This window comes from Cynoglossus semilaevis, chromosome 11 (genome assembly GCF_000523025.1).
Source record: "Cynoglossus semilaevis isolate Cse_v1.0 chromosome 11, Cse_v1.0, whole genome shotgun sequence".
Taxonomy (NCBI): Eukaryota; Metazoa; Chordata; class Actinopteri; order Pleuronectiformes; family Cynoglossidae; genus Cynoglossus; species Cynoglossus semilaevis.
The window spans coordinates 3,342,204-3,348,847 of record NC_024317.1 but is presented as its reverse complement, the minus strand read 5'-3'; positions in this window follow the sequence as shown (position 1 = coordinate 3,348,847).

The window sequence follows — 6,644 nt, the reverse complement described above, 5'->3', positions numbered from 1 at the left end:
GGAGGGGGGGGGGGTTGTTTTTGTTATTTAAAATAGAAAAAAATTAATCATAAGAAGTAAACAGTGAGCAGACATTCAGACTAATGTTGACACTGAGCTCCACTGTGAGAAACTTATCTGCCGCCTGCAGCCCAGCAGAGCCACGGGCGTCACCATGGTGACCTCACGTCTAAATTAATTATTTTTATAAATTAAATAAAAATGAATTAATTGCATTTTTTAAACAGGCGACATTTTGAATTAGAACACGTGTTACTTTAAAATAACTTAAAACAAATATCATTAGACACAGTAATTAAATGACCTTGATTAAAATCTCTTATTATTGCCGTAATATATCTAATAAAGTGGCTATGCTAGCAGCTGGCTAACAGTTTGAAGGTGTTTGATTATATAAAAGTTTTAAGCAATTTGTCCAATTAGCTGCAGCTGCTCCTGTCACATGGTTTCATGACGACTGGACTCTGACTGCGTTTCACCTCCTGTTGCTTTTTTTCTTTTTTTTAAATCATTATCTTGTAAAGTTCTTATTTAAAGTCAATGATTCCCTGAATGAACAGTGAAATTTTAACCTTCGTAATTCAAATGTCAAAAACAATCGGTTTTTTTTTTGCTAAATTCTCAACTCGTTTTGAAAGCGTCGTTCAGTCGTAGACACGGGCGAACGAGCTGTGTCAAATATGAAGAAACAGACACGGTCGTGTTTCACTGTTGTACATAGTGGTGGTTTACTGTTACTGTTGAGGGGAAGTTGTGTCTCTGACCACGACTGCATGTTTAGCTGCCAGAATAAAAGGTGCTACTTTGTTTAAATTGAAAAAGTATTTTTTTATATATGGTCGACTGAAATGTAAACGTTTATATTTCCCTGCTTCTGGACTCGACTCGGTTCCTTTACCAAAAAGGTGGACATTTAATTAAGCTTTTCTAATAAACCAAATGTCTGACTTTGAATTGATGAAGGTGTTAAATCCATGGTGGTTTCTAGAACCTTTAACAGCGTGTCTGACAAACTGAAGGATTGGTTCTGGGGTTCATGTAAATGATGTCGTTTTGTCCTGATTTGATCTGAGCGTTCACACACACACACGCACACACACACGTTTCTGTTTATGGAAATGAACAACGTAATCCTTCAAAGGAGAGGTTAATGAGGAAAACAAGGAGATAAGAAAATGTCGAGTGTGTGTGTGTGAGTCTGATCTAGATGTTCTAATTTTATCAGCTGATTTGGTTAATGAGAGAATTTTCTGCCTATTGGCCACGACTTCACCCCCTCCCTCCCCCGACCCCACCTCCCTCTGATTTTTGCATGCTCTCTGCCCTGACTTGATTTCCCACGGTGGCCGACACACACATACACACACATACTGACTCTAACAGGCCTCAGACACTCACCCCCCCATGTGACTTCATTTAAACCCGTATCTCCTTCAGCACCTTATCGTTCCGTTGACTGGCGTCGGCTGCAGGAGCTCGAACACATTTTTACGCGCACTGTGTTGAGGACAAGATCATGACACGTTGACAGTGTCGACAGTGAGGGAGAGAGAGAGAGAGGATGTGCAGACAGCAGCGCTGAGCTTCACCTGGTTTCGGGTGATGAACGCCGGCGTTTAAATGCACGGCGCTGCCGTCTGTCGTCTGAGTTACAATTTAATCAGTGACGCGACGGCGTTGCTTTATGTAGAGGACAGTGTGGTGTGATCGTCCCCTCAGGGTGAGGACCTGAAGCTGAGGACAAGGACAGACTGTAATGCTGCGTTAGTTTATAACAGGGGTGTCAAACATATGGCCCGGGGACCCAAAACCAGCCCGTTAGGGGTGGTTCATTCGGGCTCAACTGATGAATGAAAAATGCACAAACCTGTCATATATTGTGATGTTTTGTCAAAAGATATTTTCACTAAATGTGCGGGAAAATGTGGACTTTTTTTGTTATTTAGAGGTAACGATGTTCGGCCCCTGAACCAGAGTGAGTTTGACGCCCCCTGATTTATAACATCTGTAAAAGATTTCCTGATTTACACGTTGTTGTTTTGTTTTTTTTTAGCTGTTTGTCAATAGAACATGCTGCTAATTCAGCGGGTTTAATCCACTCCAGCGTTTAATTACCTAAACATACTGTTCTGTGCTGAGAGTTAAGGCTGAGGCTCAGCTGGAATTAGAGGCAAATCTGGGTTCATTGTTAGTTTGTGTGAGAAGCAAATTCACTTCTTACAGTCGTAATCACTTCCCTGGACAGATACGGAGTCTGTCTCTATATTTACTGTAGTTCAAATCCAATCATTAGAAGCCAATTCTGAGGCAAATTACAGTTAAATTACAGTCAATTTGAAAACAAAATTAACTACAAGTTAAGGCTGTCAAATCTCCCCTCAAATCTGATTCACATTTCTATAGTTTATGTTAAATATTAAATTCATCACATTTGGATTTTCATTGTTTTTTTAAAGGATCATTATATACGACTATACCTGCTTATTATTACGTCCCACCTCCACTAGGAGGCGCTCCAACCAAAATCTGTAATGTAACAAGAAGTTTTACCAACTCAGTGTTAAACTTAATGAAGGGAAATTGATATAATACAAGGCCAGATATAATTATTTTAAAACAAAATCATAAAATATATATGATATTATTGTTATAATAATTATAGTAATTATATATATACTGTATATATTTATATATTGTGACAAAAGGAGGTTATTCTTGCCTGTTAAAATCACAAACATCCAAATCTTTATACATATGCAGTATACTGTACTGGCATCTACTGCAAGTACTGTCTGCGTACTGCGTTTGTGGGTGGAAATACACAAGTAGTGTATAAATTAGGATTTGATCTCCTTTTTAATAAATAGTGTTTAATTATTAAACACTCTGAGATCAGATGCTCTTTAAACACTTAATTACAGGTCGTTAACATCCTGCCATAACACAGCATGGGGCGTCTTCACCTGGGCAGCAGGGAACCATCATCATCATCATCATCATCATCATCAGGTCGGTGCCGTTACATAACGAACTCCTTGTGTGACTCAGACGGCTTTTGAACCTGATATAAACTGAGCTGAAGAGACGGAAATAACGGGTTTTGGAAAAAACGCTTTAGAAAAAAAAAATGTTGATTTCACACTTGATATGTTCAAATGACTTTCTGTTTTCACCAAGTCATGCACGTAATCTCTCTCTCTCTTTTTATATGTCTCTCTTTCTCTCTCTCCTGCCTATTTCAGGCCTGGTTTGATTTTTTTTCTCTGTGTGTGTGTGTGTGTTAAATTATTTGTATTTTACGTTCCACACCTGCAGTGTAGCAGCCCACACCAGCATCTGTGTCAGAACCAGTTCACCAGTTTTCACACAAAGGACTTCAAGGATTCAAGGATTAGGATTAGGATTAAGAATAGTAAGTATGTCATTTCTTTGGAGGTGTTCTTTTCTTGTGTGGACACTCGGTCCTTGTTTGTCTGTTCTGTAGGTCCATACTGACGGACGGGGTTTTTTTGAAGATGAAGATTTAGTTTGGAGATTGGGATTCGATCTGGGTTTGGATGGGTGTGAGTGTAAGGATTAGGATTAGATTACAGGTAGGATTGAAACTGAACGACTTGTCATCATGACACCACTGACCACAACCAAACGTGACCGCTGCTTTTAACCCTTGGACACAGTCAGCAGGGGGCAGTGTGTAGGGACGCTGCCTTGCTCAGAGCACCTCAGTGGTAACGAACCTTAAACCTTCCGGACTCAAGTGCTGCTTCCTTCCTTAACCACTAAGCCACCATTGCCCCATTGTATGTGCAATAGTTCAAGTTAGAAGCTAAAGAAAGTTTAAAATCCAGTGTGTGTGTGTGTGTGAGGATCTATAATGTGTGTGAATCTAAATTGATATTCACTCTACAGTCTGGGGCTCCAGGGGCGCTCCTTCCCAACCACCAGACACACACACACACACACACACAGATTTGTGATTCAAGGTTGTCCTCAGCAGACCTATGCTAATGTGTGTTGATGTTGAATTTGACTTTATTGAAGCTGAATATATATATAAATATATTTATTTATATATATGTATGAAGTGTGTGCCTCGGTTGAGTTCAGGCACTCAGACAGATTCTCTGCTCTCTCTCTCTGTGATTACCTGATTCAGAGACGCTTCAGGATTCTCTGCTAGTCGGCGCTGTTTGAAAAAAAAAAAAAAAAACACGATTACAGGTTCTTCTACTGGATGTGAGAACTTCATCCAGAGCTGACTGTGTTCAGAGGTGGATATTAGTTCACACCGATCTCTGATAAATCCCTTTGAAAAACGGACTAAAAACGGACTAAATCCCCTCTTTATTATCGATGACCTTTCAAGGGTTGGGATGGAATCCTTCTGCTGGTAAACAGAGGCTATTCTTTGTAGTGCTCCCTCTGTCTGTGGTAGCCTGAACTGCGCTCCCTACACTCTTCGGGATGGGCGTATGCAGAAACACATTTAGGACTTGTTCGTTTTTCCTCTTCACTGACCTTGACCGTTTACAGCCCACGGGTCTTAGAGTTGGCAGAGAGCAGGATTGGTAGGACCGAGAGAGGAGAGAGAGCCAAAGCCTCCCTTCCTCCCTCACCCTCTCTCTCTCTCTCCGTCACTCCTCTCACTCTCACTCTTGCTCTTTTTTTTTTTTCCCTGCCACCCACTTTTCTCTGCAAGTACAAAGACTGTTGCTATAGCAATAAAACATGCTGGAGTTGTGCTCAATCTCACTTTTACCCCTTCTGCCGTATTAGCATATGATCCGTATCACTTGCTCGCACATTTTGCTCATCAAGCAAAACATAGACACTGCCTGTTGGGCTGTTTTTGCCATATATATATATATATATATATATATATATATATATATGTCCCAAAAGAAGACATCAGCAGATTACCTTAAAGCTTGTATGTGCTGCTCACAGCAAAAATCCCCTGGTGCTTTGACCTGGCACTTCATCTCTTTCATCTCCTGGAGTGTTCAGGGGACATCCCTCCCTCTCTCCCCCTCTCTCTCTCCCTCCCTTTCATCACTCCATCCTCCGAATCTTCCAATTTCTCTGAGTTCAACCTTTTGTTCAGTCTATCGATCTCGGTCTTTATTGTTCTGACAGCGGTGGGTAAAAAGTTGACATCGGGAACAGTCTGAAACTCTTCTCCGCCCTCTTCATTCCTGTCGTTGACCTAATGCTCCGGCCTTTGATTGGTGTGTGATGATGCGTCGCGGGAAATGTTTCAAGAGCTGAGGAAACTAAAGATAAAGGTGGTGGAAAAGTTACCTCAGGAATAAGGAGTGTCCACCTTATAAGATCTGACACCGTGAAATCTGCTGATCCCTCTCTCTCCCCCCCTCTCTCTCTGTCACTCTCCCTCCCTCCCCCTCCCTCTCTCCCTCCCGTCCCCCCTTTCATCAGCGTTTACTCTCGTCTACTTTCACCATCAGCGAGCTGAGAGCAGCGAGGTGTTGTTTACTTCCTTTAATTTCTCCTTCAGCATATGAGTCAGCCATTAGCATATTCTCTTCGTTATGGCGATGATGAGCAGAGGCCGCCCGAGTGTCACAATGCCTCAGCCCGATTAAAAGCCTCTCGTGGGACGTCTCGGGTGCAGAGGCCCTAATTTAGCACATGCCATTTCTCATCTCTGCTCACTGTCATTCAGCAGCCGCTGCTGTATTCAGGTTCATGCTCACACCGTCCCGATGACCTGAGTGTTTTCTTCTCCAGGTCTTCTCTCTCCTCTCTCCGTATCCATTACTCCCTCCTTCCCCCGCCGTCTTCTGCCTCGATCTCCCTCCACTCCAGCCAATTCCCTCCTCTCTCGCCTCTAAGCAAATCTGCAATCTGTAATTTTGCAGCTGGCTAGGAAGCAGCAAGTGGTGGAAATTGTTGGTTTCGACGAGAGAGTGACAGATCGCCGTGAGAAAAGAACCTGTAAGTCACATCCTGCTCATTAGAACCGGCTCTGCCCGGTACCACGGGACGGACCTGGAGCTAGAGTCTGAGGGATTCGTACCTGAGACGTTAATTTAAACGCAGTTTACCATGTATAAAACATTTTTATTTTCATCATAATTTCCTCAGCATTTAACCCTTTGTGATGCTTTGCTCGAACAGGAAATCTTTCATCTCATAAACCTGGTTCTTCATTGGCGGCCAAAGGGGAATCAAATGTTTTTTCTTCAGATCTGGACTGCAGGCCGGCCCGGTTAAGAACAGTCACTTTAATAATCTGAGCCTGGAGTTGTTTCTGTAAGAAGATCTGTTTCATCCCTGCAGCTGTTTGTAAAACCCCAACATAAGGTTCTCCACCAGCGCTCTTCACAGCCAACAGACAGACAGACGTACGTGGTGTTTACGTTTACGTCCAAATACCAAACAAACAAACAACTGCAGATTCGACTGTGTTTTTATTAGAGTAACAACTTCTGTGGAATGGAAGAAGCAAATTAAATCAGAGAGGTAATTAAAAACTAATCAGCTTCCAGCAAATGTAGTCAAAATATTCGTCCACAGTACTGAGTACACAGCAGTGTGTATTAGACAGTATTCAGCTTAAATGTGATGTTAAATAAAGGGTTTGTTCTTAGTTTTAAGGCTCACTCCTCAGGTCGGGTTCATGG